At 36.8% G+C, this 21,547-nt stretch overlaps 1 protein-coding gene across 2 annotated transcripts in view; it reads left to right on the plus strand.

The window, feature by feature from the left end:
- Positions 1 to 8,802: 8,802 nt before the first annotated feature.
- Positions 8,803 to 21,547, plus strand: part of pb (proboscipedia) — a 548,713-nt gene continuing 535,968 nt past the window's right edge. For both annotated transcript variants that reach the window (XM_067760267.1, XM_067760268.1), the window contains exon 1: positions 8,803 to 9,025. The gene's annotated coding sequence lies outside the window, so the exon portion shown is untranslated. The remainder of the gene's footprint in view (positions 9,026 to 21,547) is intronic.

Consider the following 21,547-nt stretch of genomic DNA (forward strand, 5'->3'; position numbering starts at 1 on the left):
AATCTACGAGGCTTGCCTCAACCTGATCTATATGCCCACGGAATGGACCGAGGCAAAGGTTGTCTTCATACCCAAAGGAGGTGGAATATCGTGCAACAGTCCAAAGGACTTCAGACTAATTAGTCTGACCTCCTTCCTCATAAAAGTTCTGGAACGATTGCTGTACGCCTATATTAGACAATCGGCAAATTTATTGCTAATCTCCAACAACCAACACGCCTACTCTAAGGGCAAATCCGTAGAGACAGCTCTACATGCTATCATTACTAAGATAGAGAAGGAGCCTTCAACAACGTTCTCATAGCAGCGGTCACAAAATCTCTACGTTCACTACGAGTAGAAGAGCCTCTTGGGGAATTCGTCGAGCTCCTTTTAAACAAGAGAATCATTATTTCTGAGCTGGGCAACTCCTCGTTAATAAGGTATACCAACAGAGGAACTCCCCAGGGGGGCGTTCTTTCTTCTCTACTATGGAACCTGACGGTGAACGCTTTGTTATCTCTACTGCAGCCCACCGGATGCCAAGTCATTGCATATGCCGATGACATAGCCTTGACAGTTACCGCCAAACACCTTCCGGTGCTTGGCGAACCCTTGCAATATGCTCTTAATCTAGCAAATACTTGGTCTTGGGACTGCGGACTCAGCATCGGCAGTGAAAAACTGAGATGGTGCTTTTTACCCGCAAACGCATTATACCGTCCCTAAATGGGAGGGAAATCAAACCCTCTATCGAGGTTAAATATCTCGGAGTTATTCTAGACAGGAAGTTAGACTGGAGGAGCAATCCCGGAAAGCCACAATGGGTCTCTACGCTTGCAAATCAACAATAGGAAAAAGGTGCGGTCTCCAGCCCCGCATCGTCCATTGGATCTACACGGCAGACCAACGGGAGACCAATACTCTTCTACGCCGTCAACGTAAGGTGGACGGCACTCGATATCGAATCTAACAAGAGCAAAGTAACGAGAGTGCAGACGATGGCGGCAATGCTTACCAGCGGGGCCCTTCCCTCCACTCTCACCAAAGCTCTTGAAGACATATTATTCCTTCTCCCCAGTGATTTATACTGTGCCTCCTGCAACGCAGGAAGGCTCAACGCAATCGAGCCATGGATAGACTGCAGGTTTGGTCACACCCGGATCCTGAAGCGGTTCCCAGAACCCTTCTTAAATTTGGACCATACAATACCGTCCCCTTGCTGGGACAAGAAATTCTCCACAAGAATCCCAGAGAGGAACGAGTGGGAAAACGGCATGGAGCCGGGATCTCGCGAAATCTCCGTTTTTACGGATGGCTCTAAACTGAACAACAGAGTCGGCAGCGGAATATACTCAGAGAAGCTTACGCTTACCGGACCATTGTAGTGTTTTTCAGGCTGAACTTATAGCTATCTGGGAAGCAGCCCTCTATCTTGCTAACCTGCAGGTGACCAATTCTATTTCAATTTTCTCCGGCAGTCAGGCTGCCATAAAATCTCTGCAATGCAGCAACACCTCGTCACTAGTGGCGTTGAAGTGCAGAGAAACCCTCAACAAGCTAGCTGAAAAATGCAACCTGAGCATTATATGGGTTCCTGGCCACTGTGACATCTCAGGTAACTGCGCTGCGGACGAGCTAGCTAGGGAAGGCACCAATCTGCAAACAATAACCTCCCCTGGTTGGGCCAGCCCTCCCCTAAACACCTGCAAGCACTGCTTCTGAATATCCAAGCAAATCTGGCCTAGGCTGGATGAAGAGCGATCGTATCTCTATAAGCCCACTAGTCGGCTTTCTTACAGGTCACTGTTTCATGGGCACTCATGGTGCCTATATGGGCCTACAAACAAATGACTTCTGCCGCAGCTGTAGGGACGAGGAGGAGATAGAAAGCGTAGAGCACTATCCGTGCCACTGTCCCGCACTGTCAGAAACCAGGTACCGATGCCTCCACAGACACTCCTTTGAGGGTCTTGCGGAGCTTGAATCTGCACACACAAACGACATCTTGCGTTTCATCAGGCAAACGCGCTGGTTTAGCCTCACTGGGGTCTAAACATTCTTCGGAAGTAGAGAAATAGGAAATAGAGGCCCCCGCGTGGTAGCACAACAGGCTACAACGGCCTATGTAAGTCTCCGCTTGGACAGCGGAGGCAGCCACTTCAACCTAACCTAACCTAATGCGGACTGAAATACCTTTCCTTTTATACTCATATCGGCATATATCATGCATTTTTTTTATTTGGAATAGGTGGCAGCCTTGTGAAACATTCTGAGTGGCAACACCTAGGTAGAAAGTCTTAGAAGGTGATACATTACCTCTGTCCCAAATTTCATTTAAATCGGTTGAGCCGTTCCCAAGATCGTTCTGCTATACAAACATACAAATATACAAACTTACAAGAATTGCTCGTTTAAAGTTATAGGTAAGATTATTCTAGTCTACGACCCTTTTAAATTTGTCTTATACCTAAGTTGCCGTTGTCTTTAGTCGATCCTGCCCATTTTTACTAGAAATACTTTTTGCTATAAGGAAAATACGTGTACACAATTTCATTACGATATCTTAATTTTTCTTCGAGTTATGGCTCCCGAAACATAGAAAATTGCTTCGTCATAAAAGGGGCGGTGCCATACCCATTTTAAAAATTTTAGTTTCCAATTTAATGTTATAATTCAATTTAGAAAGTAAATTTCTATTGATACAAAGCTCTTTTTTGCTAAGATATAGCTTATTATTTTCGTCTACGACCCTTTTAAAAATCTTTTATATAAAAGTGGGCGTGGTCCTTAACCTATTTCGCTAATTTTTCTTCAAAGTATTTCTTATAGTAAAGGGAACCTCTCTGCCGAATTTTGTTACGATAGGTTTAACGATTTGAAATTTATGATTAATAATATTTGTAAAATTGATTTTATCACAAGTGGGCGGTTCCACGCCCATTTTAAACATTTGTTTTCAAATTTTTATCAATAGTCTCAATATCAGTCCACACGTCAAATTTCAACATTCTAGGTGTATTATTTACTAAATAATCAGGTTTTTTGTGTTTTCCAAAATGTTATATATAAAAAGTGAGCGTGGTTATCATCCGATTTCGCTCATTTTCAATACCAATCTATTCTGGATCTAGATAAGCTCGTGTACCAAATTTGGTGAAGATATCTCAATATTTACTCAAGTTATAGTGTTAACGGACAGACGGATGGACGGACGGATGGACGGACATGCCTCAATCAAATTTTTTTTTCGATACTGATGATTTTGATATATGGAAGTCTATATCTATCTCGATTCTTTTATACCTGTACAATCAACCAGTATTCAATCAAAGTTTATGCTCTGTGTGCAAAGCACGCTGAGTATAAAAATAAAGCTACTGGATATCAAATGCAACTGCGACTATTAGAATCGAAAAAAAAAAAACAATGGTGCGACGTGCTATAAAGAAGAGTGTCTGGCTTTCCGGGGGTCGTCAAAAATATTATATGAACCTGATTATGGTAATTTTTTAAAAGCAACCGAAATGATAGCATCCTTTGATACAGTAATATGGGAACATATTCACATAACTCAATCCCCAAAATTAGATTCAGGTCGTATGACTCACTATTTAGGAGATCAAATTCAGAATGAAATAATTGATATGCTCGGCACAACTATAAAAAAATATATACTGAACAACGTGAGAGAATCAAAATACTTCTCCATTATATTAGACTGCACACCAAATGCAAGTCACACGGAACAAATTACAGTTGTACTGAGGCATGTTTTGTTAAATCACAAAACCAATAATGTTGAGATATGTGAAAATTTCGATGGTTTCTGTCCGATCACCAGCTCCACATCCATTCCATTTGGTTTTGGACTTATTTTCACAGTTAAATCTCAACATTCAAAACCTACGCGGCCAAGGTTATTATAACGGTTCTAATATGCGTGGAAAACACAATGGACTACAAAAAAAATCTTGCAAATCAATAACCGCCCATTTATTCTCCCATGCTCGGCTCATAGCCTAAATTTGATAGTGAACGATGCAGCAAATATAACACACGAAACTGTTAACTTTTTGAATATAATTCAAGAAATTAACGTTTTCTTTTCATCATCAACAAAAAGGTGGTCGATAATTTGCAAACATTTTCCAGATTTAAAATCAAAAGCTTTAAGTGCCACGCGATCTTCTAGCCGAATCGATGCAGTTAAGCCCTTAAAGTACCACCTCGAAAAAATATTTGACGCCTTGCTGGAAATATCTGGTAATTCTTCGGAATGAGATTGCAATATTTCTCATAAAGCTCATTTGCTTGCTCTTGATATTCAAAATTATAGATTTATTTGCTCGGTAGCAATTTGGTTCGAAGTTTTAAACGAAATTAATGCTTTAAGTAAAACGACGCAGAGTCCCACAATGAATACTCAAATCTGCTCAAATCTTTTATAATAAAATTTATTGCTAAGTTCACAGAATATCGCACGGATGAAAACTTTCAGATTGTTCTAGCTGAAGCTTCCAAAGTAGCTCAAGAACTTAATGTTGAAGCAGATTTTACACCAGTAAATACCATTCGCCCAAGAAAAAAACCAACTCAATTTCTATATGAGCAGAATGATGAAGTAATCATGGACCCCAAAATTAAATATAAAGTAGAGTTTTTTTTTTAGAATCTTAGATCAAGCAATAACTTCTGTAGAGGAAAGATTCGAGGGGTTACATACGTTTACTGGCGTATTTGGCTTTTCTTACGATAATTTATTTAATTACTGCAATGATGAGCTAATGAAATACTGTAAAGATTTAAATCTCAAGCTAAAGGATGATTCAAGTGGTGGTTCAGACATTGACGGTGTTGATATCTTTAAGGAAATTGTTGCATTAAAGATACATTTTGCAGAAAATCAGTTTAATGATCCACAAACCATATTCCAATATCTTTTTTCGAATAACCTAATTTCAACATTTCCGAACACAGCAATAGTGTTAAGAATATTACTTACATTGCCGGTTTCAGTTGCATCTGGTGAAAGATCCTTTTCAAAATTAAAAATTGAGGGGATGTGTGGAATAACGGTATAACTCAAAAATCAATCTTTTAAGAAAAGTGAAAAAAACTTAACAATATAGGTAAAAATAAATTTATAATAATCCTACTTGGTAAGATTTTAGATAGTATGATTCTTTGATAAGAAAAAGTAATAAATTTTATATATACATAATTTTATTAGAAAATGGAATATTTCTTTTTTTTTTTAGTTATACCGTTATTCCATAGATCGAATATCAAATATTCTGATTAAGATACTTTATTAAACAAAATAGTAGATACATTAATAACCATTGTTAAATAAATTATATTCTATTATTAAGAAATGCTTATAACTATTTGTTATTTCTTTTTGTTATTTTTAGCAATCTCTTTTTTTTACTACTTTTATCATTTTTAACCTTTTTTCTATTTTTTTTAACAATGGAGTCCTCTGTTTGCTTAGTCGTTTTTGAAACCACTTCAATTCTTTTATTTTTCAGTTCTTTCTGGTCTACGACATTGAATATATTTTCATACCATTTCGATGCTTCACTGCTGCAAAATTTTATTAGAGAGTTATACCGTTTTTCCATAAATAAAGCTAATATCTTTGTTTAAATATCACTATTATTTTTTAATATTAATATGGTGTATATATGTGATCGTGCTCTTTTTATTTAGTTGATTTATGGAAAAACGGTGTAACTCGACTTATACCATTATCCCACACATCCCCTCAATTATAAAAAATGATTTAAGATCAACAATGCTCCAACAGAGACTTAAAAACTTAGCCATAGTTTCAATTGAACACGAAATTTTAGACTGCTTGGATACAAGAAAGTTTATAGAAGATTTTGCAAATATGAAGGCAAGAAGAGTTAAGTATTAAATATTATTAAAGGCCATTTTCACCATCTCCGGTTACCGCTGACAGTTTATTTACCAGAAATCGTCCGGTTATCTGTCAAATAAACTGCCAGTTAGCGACAACCTGAGATGGTGAAAACGGTCCTAAGACCCCAATCAAAATAAATGTTGTATACCTATTTATTAAGATTTCTTTTCTTTTATATTCTATGATGAACAAAATTTAAAAAAAAAATTTTTAAAGCGAAACTGAGTATAATATTGTCCCTTGAAAGACTAACACGTTTCGGTTTTACTCATAGAAAACTAGCACAGAAAATCTGAAACGTCTTAGTCTTCCATGGGAGCGACGATATGTAATCAAAGGGCGCCATTATCGGTATTTGCACGCAGCCAAAAAACTGCCAGCGGTGGGCCTGGTCAAAACAAAGTACCTGCGGTCATCAAGCAAAGAGTTAACACATTTGCGCCTTGGCAACCGCACTACTGTTAGCACCCATAGTTTCGAAATAGTAAAAGACTTCGTTTATTTGGGAGCCATAATTGATGCAAACAAGAATGGCTGGCTTTGAAATCCAGCGAAAAATCACCCATAAGTGCTACTTTGGACTAGATAGGCAACTGAAAAATAAAGTCACACAATATCTCATACGAAAACTATGCTCCACAAATCACATATCGTACTCGTCTTTCTGTATGGCGCAGTAGCATGGACCATGGCAACATCAAAAGAAGCGGCTCTGGGTGTGTTCTAGAGAAAAGTTCTTCGAAAGATTTACGGACCTCTACGCGTTGGCGGTGGCGAGTACCGAAGAAAATTTAAGCAAGAGCTGTACGAGCTTTACACAGACATCAACCTAGTCCACCGAATTAAAACGCAATGGAAGTTGATGCTCCAGCTAAGAAAATATTTTTATTTATATTATTATTTTAATATTTTTATCTCACTCCGTTGAAAGGACCAGGTGAAAAACGATTTAAATTCTCTTCGTATGACCACTGTGCGCTAGTTAACCCAACAAAGAAACGGCTGGCGAGCCTTTTTGGACGGTTAAAACGGCAAGCACCAATTAAGTAAGTTAAAAATCGATCGCCACATATCTAAAATTTGGTCCCCTTTTGTTGCGAGGTCTCGGCGCTCTACTTCGTATGGGATTTCAAATTTGTTGCTGGAAAGTCTTAAAAATCGATCGCAGGATTATTTACATTTTGCATAGTTTTCCATAATATATCAAGCCCAATAAGAATTATTCTCATATTTGAATGTATTGTTACTAAGTTCTCATCTACAAGTGAGGTAATGAGTCTGCAGCTTAGTGGGAACTCTCCAAAAAATGTATAGTAAGATTCCAAATCTAGATTATTGAAAAGTATTGAAAAACCGACCGAAAAAACCTCAAACGTTTGTTGTTTTTTTTTTTTTGGATCGCCACCAGCAAATGGCCCCAATGCGCATAATTTCTTTTTCCGGTCCTGTACATGTGTATGTACATATATCACAATTTGTTTACCGCAAGCAAATGCGACCAAATCGAAAGTTTTTTGTTTTGTCCAACTTTATTCATTTCCCCCTTCTGAACTTTTAATGTGTCAATTTATTATTTGAAAACTTTGAAAAGCTTTGATTTCTCGTTGACTTAAAATAAAACTTTGAGTTGAAATTGACTGTTGTCCCAAGTAAAAATCAGCGGAGAGCAACATACATATAACAAGTAAGGAAGGCTAAGTTCCGGTGTAACCGAACATTACATACTCAGCTGCCAAATTACAGCTTGCAAAACTTTTAAATTACCTTCTTTTAAAAGTGGGCGGTGTCACCCCCATTGTCCAAAATTTTACTAATTTTCTATTCTGCGTCATAATGTCAACCCACCTACCAAGTTTTATCGCTTTAGCCGTCTTTGGTAATGAATTATGGCACTTTTTCGGTTTTTCGAAATTTTCGATATCGAATTTCATTTCGTTCATTTTAAATAGCGATCTGAGATGAGTGCCCAGGAACTTACATACCACATTTCCTTAAGATACCTCAAAATTTACTCAAGTTATTGTGTTTACGAACAAACGAACGGACATGGCTAAATGAATTTCTTTTTTCGCCCAGATAATTTTGATATATAGAAGTCTGTATCTATCTCGATTAGTTTATGCCGTTACGGCTCTGCTCAGTTTAGTATAAAAAATAATATGAATAGAGTAAAAAGTAAAAACAAAAATTATTGCCCGATTGACAGTATGATAGACAACAACAGGCAAACGCCGGACGAGAGCGATGGATGAAAAAATATTAAATTTAAACAACCAAAACTCGAAAGAAAGCAAAGGAATACAAGTAAAATAAAATGTCAAAAATACCCGCGAAATATGGAAAAAACTTCTTCATATGATCTGCCACGAAAAAGTAAATGAAAAAAAAGAAGTAATATCAAAATAAAAACAGAAGGTAAAAAATTGGAAAAGAAAAAAACGAAATACCAATACATAAAATGTTCGATAGCAACGGTATGACTACAGAACAACACACTAAATCGTGCGACAAAGCTACATAAATAAAAAAAGCCGAAGTGAAAATGTGTGGAGTAAACAAGAAAACGAGCCAATCACTGAAGCGGAGAGTTATTTCTATGCAATTGTTTGTATGAACTGAGTTGCTTATAGTCGGCGCCCTTTGATGCGGTTCAAGGTAAACTCCTCCCTCAATGGTGAATGGAAACATGGCGGCAGTGCGCATGTCCGGCAATTCATGCTTGCCTCAGTGGATCACAGATGATGGATGGCAACTGCCATACAAAAGCCACTCCCCACAACGCCATTTCAGTTTGTTTTTGTTGTGCTTTCCGTTTGACGAGGAATGGCAAAAGTGAATGTAAAGTAGCGCTTTAGTGCGTCCAGTGCGATTGGATAGAATAGCCGTGATTTTATGAAAGTGAAGAAATACGGGAAAGTTTTACGATGGTCACAATAAAGTTTTCCGATTATTAAATATTTTCGTGGATAAAGAAATGGCAAATACATAAATATTTAGTGCGATCGAAAAACAAAGCAAAATTAGTTTATTCAGCTATAATCTGAATATGTATCTACCAAAACAAAAAGTATTTTAAAGTGTAAACTCAGTTAATCAGTTAAAATAAAAATGATTGTACGTAAATACACAAAAACTTATCTTCAAATATTTTCACATAGTATGTAAATAATTGCATTATTACATAATTAATCTTAAGAATAAGTATGGCCGGGCATAACTTGTGTCCCGTTTAACCTAAGCACACAAGTGCAAAAAAATCGTTGAAAATACCTTGCAATGCCGTTAAGTTACAAACTGAAATGTGAAAAGTAGGTTAAGTACATGGTGGAATAACCAGGTGAACTAAGCCGTTAATTGTCTCGCTCTAAATTCTTCTTTGTTCTGTCCTTCGGCTATCTGCTATCACCAATGTTGACCCCGAAAAAGTGTTGCTTTTTGCATTTTTCAGGAGTAAAATATGCCACTTTTAGTACTTTTTTACATAAACTATTAGGTAAAATATGCCACTTTTAGTACTTTTTTTACATAAACTATTAGGTGAGTATCGATGTACCTTTACTGGATTTAATTACAGAAATTCATCAATTAGGGTATCTTTGGTGTTCTCTTCCATAAGTAAGGCCGTGCTAAACTAATAGTTCCATACTTTTGATATTATTATTATAGGTGACCCGGTCTATGAAAAGGTGGCTTAGGACTGAAAAAAGAAATTGCCGTTAACAGCTGTTTTTTTTTTTTGCGAGAAACAGCTGTAAACAGCTATTGTTGTTTTTTTTTTTTTTGAGTCATAGCCACCTTTCCATAGACCGGGTCACATATACATATCGCACACTAACTATAAAAGAGTCACAACTTGAAAAAACGTAAATGTTCAGGAGAGCAGAAAAACGGTTTATGTGAAAACGTCTGTAATGTTATACTGAAATCCAGTTTTACAAAGAAGGATACCTTCATTAAAAAATAAATTTACGAAATTTTATTGTAATTATTTGTTTACGAACAAAATATATAGCAATTTTGAATTATGACTATATCTAAGAAAACTTACTACTCGTACATTCACAATTATTTCATCAAAAAAGGCACATTTCACAATAATAAAAGCAACTTTACTCACTCTTTACGTATAAAAAGACACAATTTTAATTAATACACAACAAAGTTAAAAGTTTTTTGCAACAAGATAGTCAAAATTTAAAATAATACACTTTATGCGTAAAAAAACTGTTCACTTGTTCTTAAGCACATTGACACAACTAAAAATAGTACTCTTTAGTTGATAGAGCGCAAGCGATGCAATCAACACCAAAACTGGCATAACGGTAATTTTCCAGTTAAAGGAGAAAATAATGACAACGAAATTTAAGGGGCAGTTAAAGATATGTACTGTGAATTGGTTTATCGAAAAAAACCGATTTTGTAAAATTTAAAGTTGTGACTCTTTTGTGGTTAGTGAGCGATATGTTTAATTTGTTCCCAAAAAAATTGAAAAAGGACTTTGCTAAAACAAACTATTTGCATCACGTCATATTCAACCAAGGATTTTGCCCTGTACAGTACTAGTTAAGACTTTCGAAGAATGTTTTTCTCATTCCTACAAGAACTCCAAAATTGTCGTATTAATTTTGAAAAAACTTCGGCTAAACAGTGGTATTCAAAATTTAAAAAAAAATTGTAACTCACTGTTGCTGTTTACCCTAAAAATCAGAACATTAAGATGAGAAACACATTTAAGACTATCACGATCACTTCCAAGTGTGACTGTAAAACTTTTCATCGAACCCGAAACCCATTTCAGTTCCGCCAAAGGCAGACAAGTACAACTAAATAACTGACGTACATATGTATGTACTTTATATGAATAACACATGTTTCTTTTATGTCCGGTTTTTCAATGGAAGTTTCAACTGCAGTTGAAATTGAGATCAGTTAAAGTGGCCAAATTGAATTTTTTATTTTTATTCGATCCTAAAAGTAATGTTAACTCGCACTGGTCCTTTGAATGCAATTTTGCACTGATATGCTAACAACAGCAACTTCTGAAATGGCTTTCGTAGCAAGGTATTTATTTTTCTACTCCTATTTCTTCAAAGCGGGTAAAAATTTTACCCTCTTCTGACTGTCGAAAATACATCACTACCGTTTCAGATAGCGTACATCTTCTGTCTTTTTTTATTTACTTCACCTGGTGATCCCACCATGGTTAAGTATATTTACTATACACATACATATGTATACCATTAAAAACTCACACAAATGATATGAATACGAATCTTATCCATGATCTTTTCTCAGTGTTCTATAGTGAGTGCGTAATAATAATTGGGCGCAATAAATCTTCGCGAAAGTACCGCTTTTTAAATTCTTCCACAAATTGGCTGGGCCTACTTACTCGGAAGCGCAGCTGCTGAGGCAGAAGTATTTACATATGTATATTAGTTGAGTAGCTTTTTGAGGCAGAAATACACATGGTATGATTGACAAACCACTATAACAAATCGCGTTTATCGCTGCTTCTCTGGTCTAACTGGCGCCTGTTGATAACACCAGGGGAACTTAAATACTTTTCCACCTGGTCCTTCCAGCGAAATGGGGCTGCGCTCTTCCTTTGTTTTCAAAGGCGGGTTCAGATAGGAAATATTCTGGGCAGCAAAATCTTTTTCCAAGCCCGCCGTTCCTTTTGCGATTTTATTGGAGAAAACATATTTTAAGGGCGTCACAAACTTGCAAAAAGTATAGCATAGTGCAGTCTCTTTATAATAGAATGGCTTAGTATAAAAATTCGATTAAAATGGCCTCCGCTTATTATTGCTTCTCTCCTATAATTTATAATTTTGAGCGTAGCAGTCATGGGCGAAATTAGGAAGAAAGAAATGAAAGGGCGAAAATTCCACGAAGTTAATCAAATTCATTTAACAATTAAGAAAACCTCATTGTTTGCACCTGCTAATACGGGATGGGGAATCAGTTTCCACCAAGGCCTGTTACTTATGCTTCATTCGTGCTTTGATACGTGGGTTCTTCAGGCAAAGAAAAATGTCGCAAAAAAGTACATTTACATTATTCGAAAAATATGCAATAAAATGAGAAATACTCTACCCGAATCGCACTGCTTTCTATTCTTTTATTTATGCGAAGACTATTATCAAAGCAACTGATTGAAATGGCGTCTCAATAAGTTGTACTAGCAACTGTCACTGTCTAAGCTTTGGTGATTCGGCGGACGAATCGGTTTTTTTATCATTATTTTATTTTGATATTTTTAGTGGACTGTATATTGTTTTATTGTTTAGAGGAAGGTCGCTATGCGCCTGTTACACCTTGTATGTATTCATTGGGGGCGAGCATTGGGGGCTCTAAGGTATTGGCTGCGGGTTGAGCCACCTTATTTTGCTTTGAAAAACCCCCGCTTTGGGATAAAAATTTTAAACTATATCTTTAGAATATTTCACTAACCATTTGAGAATTACAAGCACACTCAATGGCTAATGAAACAAACGAACGAAAAATGTTCATAGTTTAAGTCACTTAAACAGTCACTAATACAAGTATCAACTACTAATTCACGTTCAAAGAATGCCGGAAGGGATGTCAAAAGACGCTTTCTGGCCTGGTATCAATAATACGAGGGCGGAAACTAAAAACTTCACTTCTCCTCCAGCACTCCCTGAACCTCATCAGATGTTCTCAGTGTGCATGCTTCTGCACCATATATCCGAACGGGCAAGACAAGTGACTTGTAGAGCATGATCTTCGTTTGCCGAGAGAGAGCTTTACTTTTCAATTGCCTACTCAGTTGAAGTATCATTTGATGGCAAGAATGATTATTCCTTGGATTTCTAAACTCACGTTGTTATTTGTGTTAATGCAGGTTCATAAAAAAAATGAGGTCCTTGACTATTTCGAAACTATGGCTGCCAACAATGACGTGGTTAACAAAAACAAACTCATTGACCCTTTCCTTGATGGCAGTAAGTATTTCGTTTCGTACTCGTTCGCCATCAAGCCCATCTTTTCCGCCTCATTTTCCAGTGTGGAATAAGTAGAGCTTACGCCGCGGGTGTGTTCAGGCCAATGATATTAATGTCAACAGCATACGCCAGTAATTGCACGCTTTTATAGAATATCGTTCCAAAGCTGCTAAGTTATTCGGCTTGTACCTATTATTTTCTCCAGCGTCAGATTAAAGAAGCCGCTTCATAGGAAGAAGGCTAATTCCGCGATAGTTGGCTTAGTTTGCAGGGTCGACCTTCTTGTGGACTATGCAAAGACACTTAGAACATTTTCTTTTCTGGAAAAAATTTTACCCTGATGTTGCACTCAAAGGAGACCTGCCGAACAGTATTAGCAAGGGTTTAGGAGAGAGTAGAAAAACCATATATACGACACTACCCGTAGGGCTATAAAGATCACCAGTCCGAAAACCAGGTATAATTGTTCTCTCCATGGGGACTGCTCGAATAAAAGGGATCACTCCAACCCGACCGCGACCTAGTGCTGTGATTGTACCGTGCTCCGGCTACCACACAGAAGATCCTGGATTCACGCCCGGGAAAAGCAACATCAAAATTTTAGAAACAAGTATTTTCAATTCAAAACAAAATTCTTAACGGGATTGCCCCTCGGCAGTGTTTGGCAAGCACTCCGAGTGTATTTCTGACATGAAAACCTCTCAGTCAAAACTCATCTGCCTTGCAGATGCCGTTTGGGGTCGGCATAAAACATATAGGTCCCGTCCCAACAATTTGTAGGAGAAAATAAAAAACAGGAGCATGACGCAAATTGGAAGAGAAGCTCAGCCTAAAATCTCTTCGGAGGTTATCCCGCCTTACATTTTTTTTTATTTACTCCAACCCATACTTTGTATCAAAACTGGCTATAGTCGCATATTCCTTTGCGACTCATATCGGCTTCATTCTAGATCATTGTGAATTCGTACAAGTGAAAAATCTGAAAAATTCGAACCCGCGATCTTACAAGTCAGTAGGACAATATATAAAAAAAAAGAAATTGTTAGTACATCCCAGTGCACGGGGAAAAGAGTCAATGAATATGTCACTATGGCATCATCGCCCTAGAACAGGTACAATTTTCACAGCGATTCTGGAATAGCGCTGTGAAAATCAATTGGCAAGAAACAGGACAGAAGTAGAAATAATGAAGGCAAACAAACAACCGCTGTGATAGCTGAATAGTTAAACCAGCGGCGCCTAAACGTTTCCGATGAAGGAATTTAGCAGTTTCCGAAATGGATCTATACAACGAGCTTTGGCAGTTGTCTAAATGTTTTCTTTGTCCTATTCTAATTTAAAAACAATTTTTTCATTTAAGAAAAAAATGTATCATAACAATAATAAGATAAAATAATTATTGTTAGGCCTTGAGCTCGATTCGAACCCGCGATCTTGCAAATGATTTAAGTAATCGCACAGCGAGTGAACAGGTGATCCAGGCTGTTTACTATTGTGAACGTTTTTTTCAAACATTCGCCACTTGTATGAATTCACAATGTTCTAGACTAATCGCATTTTTTACAGCTTGCAAAATTCAGCACATATTTTTTACAAAACAAAGTTTACCATTGACATGAATTTCAAGCTTACTGCGTGAATATCGTTACAGCTAATTTAAAAATTTTCACTTATGCTTACATTTAATGATTTCAATGATTGATTGTTATATAAATTGTGAATTTATGCCAAAAAAAAAAATGGATTTCGGCCAATGTGCAAAGGTAGAAAGAATTTTCATATGAGCCCCAAACATCTTTCCTGCTCAAAGTACTAAATACCTCCAGGACACAGTATATGCATACGAAAGAAGGTTGAGATGACAGCAGCACTGCATGTAATTCTACATCCCATGTGCAGACCGAGCTACCGAAAACATACCGTTATCAGCTGCCACACGATTTAGACCGCGGGTGAACTTGTGTCTAGGCCATATGATCACAGTAGTGTAAGTTAGCTTACGGCGAATAGGCTAGATTCTCCCTTGTCCGCTTCGAGCAACAAAAGAGGTAGATCGTTTTGCGCTAGGGTGCGGAAATAATGGAATCTGCTGAGTACTATGTCGTATTGTATGACATTGCCTATACAGCCGACCATTAAGGCAAACATTTCACATAGCACTCATCCAAAAGCATGATGGACTACAAGCAAGTACTATAAAGAGTGGAAACTTTTACATTTATACCTCAAAGCTATTACTGTTGAGTCCCAATCAGATTAGATGAGCAAAAACGGACGTAAGTTGTTCGTTATTAAAGGCACGAAACCAACAGGGAGACTGCAAAGTTTAGAATATTACACTTCTCGCCTCATTCAAAAGACACCGTAGAAAGGCTCTAACGAAAGTCCGAAGAAACTGGTTGTTTCAACGGAGCTGACACTTAGGGAGTTTGGTGTTAGAGGCGTTGCTCTTACATTTACAATAGGCAAAAGAGTAAGTGTCATGTGGGGAGATACTCATTTTGGAAATATAAATACGAAGTCGAGCCAGAGTGACTCGAGGCACCCTGCGAAGTCTGGTTTTCTTTTCAGCAATAATTGGCTTGCACCGGGCATGCCGGGAATTTCCCGGTGAATCCAGTACTTAAATAGCAATACCCAAAACTAGCAGAGGAGGAACGCACTCTCCCTAGGGAAACGCGCGTCACTTTAGCTTAACTTCGATCTGGGTACTGTAACAGGTTAAGCTCTTACTTATCCAGAATCAACCCCGACATACAAAATGTATGTCGTGCTTGCAATGTGCCCCGTTATGACACCATCCATATCTTCAACTATATTGTGGAACCAACGCTTCCAACACCCCTCTCATTATGGTACACCCCTGTTGAAACAGCAAGTTTCCTTAGACTCCCGTTAGAGGACATTGATAAGATAACAATCAGTAAGATTGCCGCGTTTTCGCTTAGACGCGACCAAACCGCTTATATAAATCCGCTTTTGTCGACAGAATATAGATGGGGTCTAGGTGAATTTTATGTTTTGCCAACATACGCATATAAATTAGGTCTGGCCAAAAAAACTAGATGTAGGAAGTACAGGCTGTACTAACAGCAGCTAGTATCTGCGCTCTCTAGATTAAGGCTTCCGCTATAAGAAGCAGCAAGTCGTTGGTACTTAGTTATTCCTATTGCTTGGCCAAAGAAATTCTGGCAAGACTATGTACAAATTCAGTCTATATGCGGTATTTTTTGACTGGCTTGTTCAATCTATCTAATCTAACCTGCACTCTTCTTGAAACATGTTCTCATAGATCTCTAAACATGCCGATTCCGCCCACCTCTGTCTTTTGGAGGTTTTTTGGGATGAACTCATAATAAAATTGCTAGCTCAATTATAATAGCGTGGTCGGTCTTTCTATAAGTGATGGGGTATCGGAGATATAATTTTAGTCAGTAAAAGAGTTTTTCTAGTTTTGGATTTTTTGTCTTTAATTAATTTTCTATAATTGGCTTAAGGCCAAAGCACATCAAGAGCAAATTACAGGATCGAACAAAACCGTTATCTCTACATAGAGTGACAAGTAAAGTTATCCAAGAAACCATCGAAGCTCTGTATAAATTTCTTTTCCAAAATGGGAATGATTTTTCGCCATAGGAATTACTTCTCAAAACAATCCAATTTTTCTGAAAATTAAAGAAAATCCTATTTAATATCTATTTATGCGTTATTATAAAAATACAAATAATAAATTGAACGAAAATTTTCTTTGCCTATGGCAAAAAGTCCCTCTAATATTTATCTTCTGAGTAATTTTTTTTTGAGTGTTCATTTCATATTTCGCACATTGGTAGCCACGCCCGCTGGTGCTTAAACTATTTTGCTTAGAAGTGCAATGACAAAGTCTAGCCATGGGAAATCGTTAATTTTCGAATGGCTCTTATTAATTTTCAATACCAATATGTCTTAAAATATTACACCTCAACTTACCAAGGAGGAAGAATTAAAAAAAAAGTTTATACAAAAATTTGTACAGAAAATATAAGAAATAACTGCTGGGACATTTTGCTTTGTCCGGGATTTGAACTCAGGATTTTCGGTGTGGAGGATGCAGCCCGCTACGCTATATAGTATAAGGGAAAATCGAAATTTAAAATCTGAATTTCGCACGTGTGCCGAATAAAAGTTTATTTTTAAACAACATTATTTTTCGAATAAACTTATTCTAATTATTTTTGTCATTTTAACACACCTTGATACAAGTACAATGCTCCTTCGCCGGGTGCTTCAACGCTGCCTCTGTTCTAGATGACGAAGACGAATTCCCTTAAAAATTTCAGCACTCATTGAACGGTGGATACCAGGTCGCCCTTTTCGTTTTGACAAAAATTGACACGGGTTTGAAACCTTAAGTCTTTCGCCGAATTTTTGTTAACATTTTAAATTGTTCCTCTGTTTAATTTTTCGATCCAGTGGCAGTCAAGTAGATTTATGGATCTTTAATGGATCTGTTTAAACTTTGGGCTGGATATGAAAGCGTTTGGGGAAACAGCGAGGTTGGTCGTCCTCACTTCATTAATTAATATGTGAAATTGCTGAGTTTTTGTATTTTTATGATCAATATACATTTTGTCATCGTCAAATACTTGGGAAAAAGTGGTACATGTTACGGATCTCGAATTTGTATGTGTGTTTTATAAGTGCATTTTTCATTGTTGTATAGAAAGTGGGCGTGGTAATCAACTGATTTTGTGATTCACGTCTAGGGCAACTCTATTTGGAAAATTATAGATGGTTATAAATAATATCACAACATCGCCACTTGTTTTTTTAGGATAGTTAAATATAGTCTGAATTCAACCTTACGAAGTTGAACATATAAAATTTTAGGAGTTTAGCCTTATAAATGACGTAAATATCCTGTAAAGTATTGAATTATCACAGAATTATATTTAATTTTGAAACAATACCAATTTTTTACAGGAGTATTTGTCGCGGTCAGAAGAAGTAGCGTGTTGAATTTCATTTCAATACACTTCTTTAAATGAAAGTTATTGCAAAAAACATGTGATGATGGCCTCTCGGAAAAATAGGCTGAGGGAGAGACCTATGATTGGATAAGCAATGCTACCATACACTTTTTTTTAATTGGGAATACCGCTTTTTTCGGTTGATCTTACACTCAGAGAAAAACGCCGTTCTGAAATCTAGCACCACCGGACTCAATTCAAGCTTTTCATGTTCTTACTATTTTGTTCTTGAAAAACGAACGACGTGTTCTTAAAACAACAACCTTGTTCTTGAACTGACACCATTTTCTTGAAAAGAGAACGGCTGGTATTAAAATATGAACAAATGTTCTATTAATGAGAACGATGTTCTTAAATTAAGCCCAAGAAGAAAAAACGGTACATTTCGTGTGCACTACAATGTTAAATACCACATTTGGCACCAGCTTTGAAGCGGTTGTAGTGGCCCAGCGGCTATGATGTTGCGCTTGCGATCGTGTGGCGCGAGTTCGATCACCGTCAAACTCTGAATTTTTTTAAAACAATTTTTTTATGTTCTATTTTTTTTAACTCTTATTTTTCGTTCAGTTCCATTCACATATGCACAGGTAATTCTCAAACTTTTTATGAAATGTTTTAAGTATATATGCAGATTACATCTTCAAATAAGAATAATTTCTCAATTAGAGAAATGTATGAGAAAATGCTTATTATACATTTTTTCTTAAACTTTTGAATTTTAGTACCAATTTTTTTGTTATAAATATTTTTTATTTATGACAAAAAAATTATTATTAATAAAAAATAAATATGTTTAAAAAAATACTTTCCCCTCCCACCAAAGATCAAGCACGAACCGTTCTTGAATTGAGACCGAAAAATTTTAAATTGACCCCAAATCGTTCTCGAAGCGTGAGAACGAAAAATCTTAAATCAAGCCCAAGTAGTGCTTGAAATGAGCACAGAAGGTTCACACATCAATACCAAACTGGTCATAAAATACGAACGGTGTGCTTGGAAAAACTGTTCTTAAAACAAGCCCATCGGTCACAAGTTAAGAAAAAAACGTACATACTTAACAGACTTTTGTCAACGAATGTTCTTAATTTTGAACTTGTTTCGTTCGTTTTAGAACGATTTTTTCTCTGAGTGTAGTAGGATATAAACAAAATCGCTATTCGCTACCACCGATCTAGTCGATAGTGGCTACCGAAAAAATCGGATTTTTTTCGTGAAGTTGCACACAAACAATTAATTGATCGATTAAAAGCCCTGTATAAGTATTCATTTATCTGAAAACCGTAAAAAAAAATGTTTTGAATACGGCCCTGATAGGATTGCTTCATGTATTCTTAAAGAATTTTCTCGCTACATCTACTTGACTCGTTCAGTATATCTTTAAGGTATGTTCTCACTTCTTGTAAAGAGTCTTCCTCATACCTTTCCAAAAGAGTCGGAGCACATCTTTTGTTAAAAACTATCTGGTAAAGCAAAACGTTCTGCTATTCCCAAAGTATTAAAAGCCTACGTTAGCGATCAGTTTACTGCCATTATTTCTACTTTGATTGCCGGCTGCTAACACGGATTTCTTAAAGGTAAATTAGCCATCACGACTCAGTTTGAAGCCCCAGCGGGTTAGGGGATCAGAATATACCCGCGGTAGGTATGCCTGTCGTAAGAGGCGACTAAAATACCAGATTCAAGGGGCTGTGTAGCGCAACCCTTCAGGTTGCCAGCGCAATATATAGCTTCTCCAAACCTAATTGTCAACCTCACCTATCCGCGCCGAATCCTGTTTCACTAACAGACGAGGCTCTGGCGACCACAAGCTCCTCATGGAACTTGGGGGTGGGGAGGGGGGAATGGCCTGAAGGTTTAATGTGGCCACATAAATCATTCCCGAGATGGTCGGGCTAGCACCTTAATGGTGCTGTGGTATCGGAGCGTACCGGATCTTTATCCGGCAAAGGACCATCACATCGATAACACTCCCCAAAGCCTTCAGGGAGCAACCTTATCGCTACAACAACAACAACAACAACAACTCAGTTTGAATTCACAACATTGATATCAAATGGATTCAGAGAAAACATGTATGCGGTCTCTCTACATATATATATGGTCAAAAACGCGGGAACATGGAACGCGGGATAAAAAATTTTTCTTTGAATCACGCTCCAATTCCAATATATTTGGATTACATACATTCGGTAGTATCTAAAAACAAAAGCTTATAGACATCCGATGTATGTGGATTTTAAGAGACACGTTCATTTCAGTTGTGTCTCGCGAGCTATCAATATGGAAAAAAAGTCGATCCAAAGAAGAAAGTAAATATATTAATGTCTTACTAATTGTTCGATGCTCTGAGCTCGTATTTTATATTGAAAAGGCCTTAAAAAATTAAGTATAATAGAACTCAATGTGATTCGACGCGGTTTTTGTGAGTTTGATCGTTTTTAAATTTTACTTCTATAACTGTGTAACGTTAAAGACCAAATTACCGAAAATGTTTTATAGTGAAAAATTTAAAAGCGGAGAAACGACCAAAAATGTATTTTTTCCTATAGACTTTAGTCTAGTTTAGAGAGACATAGTGTTTGATATTAAAATCCCTATCGTTTGACCGCCTTTCGGAATTTAATTTATGTAACATTAAAGACCGATTTCTCCAAATTTTAAACTTCGTTTTAGAAACCGCAAAGCCGGGCACAAATTATTGATTTACATTGCTAATTTGAAAAAAATTAACAAGTATGGCGAATACAAGAAATGGCTGCATTAATGAAGAAACGAAGAGAGGCATCGAAAGCTACATAAATGTTGTCCACCACACGCCGTGATCGTGTCATTGCAGAGCGTCGTAAAGCAACACGTGAACGAGTTAAAAAATGCAGAGACAGAAAAGAGAAAACTGGAACACAAGGGAATAATCCAACTGAAGCTATAAACAACAGCTATACAAATTTAAGCACTCTCGGTAAGGCTGCTTTAAAGGCAACGAAAGCTTTTCCTATTCCACCCAGAAAACAAAAAGCTGTATTGGTAAAAGTGATTAATGATTTTAATGAAAAAAATCGAAGAGATTAATTAAATGTCATACAACTGCCTCGAAATAAAAGAGAATACTTCCAAAATTATGAATTAGTCGATGACATTCATGCATATTTGAATCGTGATGATATTTCACGTACATCACCTAAAGCAAAGGATGTCAAACACTACCCATGTCCAAAAACTGGAAAGATGATAATACTTCCAACAAAACATATGGAACTCACTATGAAAGAAGCATAATATGCGATATTTGTTGAACAGCAAAAAAATGAAATCAAGTGGGTCTCTCAATTTGTTTCTACGTGATTCTCTCCCGCATCCCATGTGCTTAATCTAATATGTTAATTTTTTCCACATTTAGAATGGTGCAGCCTGACTTTTTTTTGTGGACATCGCCCAAAAAATACTAAATTGATACACGATTTACCACACGACATGTGCATGTGTTCATATCACTCGAATTTCATCGAAGCCATTGCTGCGTTGCATAAGATAGTTCAAAATATTCCACTTTATAGTGACGGTTTTGTGCAGAGATTTTTGTGCAATGATGCTACCAAAAACTGTTGGTTTGGACGATGCGACAAATGCACGGGTATAACAAACGAGAATCTGCATCG

Source organism: Eurosta solidaginis, chromosome 1 (assembly GCF_040869045.1).
Source record: "Eurosta solidaginis isolate ZX-2024a chromosome 1, ASM4086904v1, whole genome shotgun sequence".
In the NCBI taxonomy this organism is placed as follows: Eukaryota; Metazoa; Arthropoda; class Insecta; order Diptera; family Tephritidae; genus Eurosta; species Eurosta solidaginis.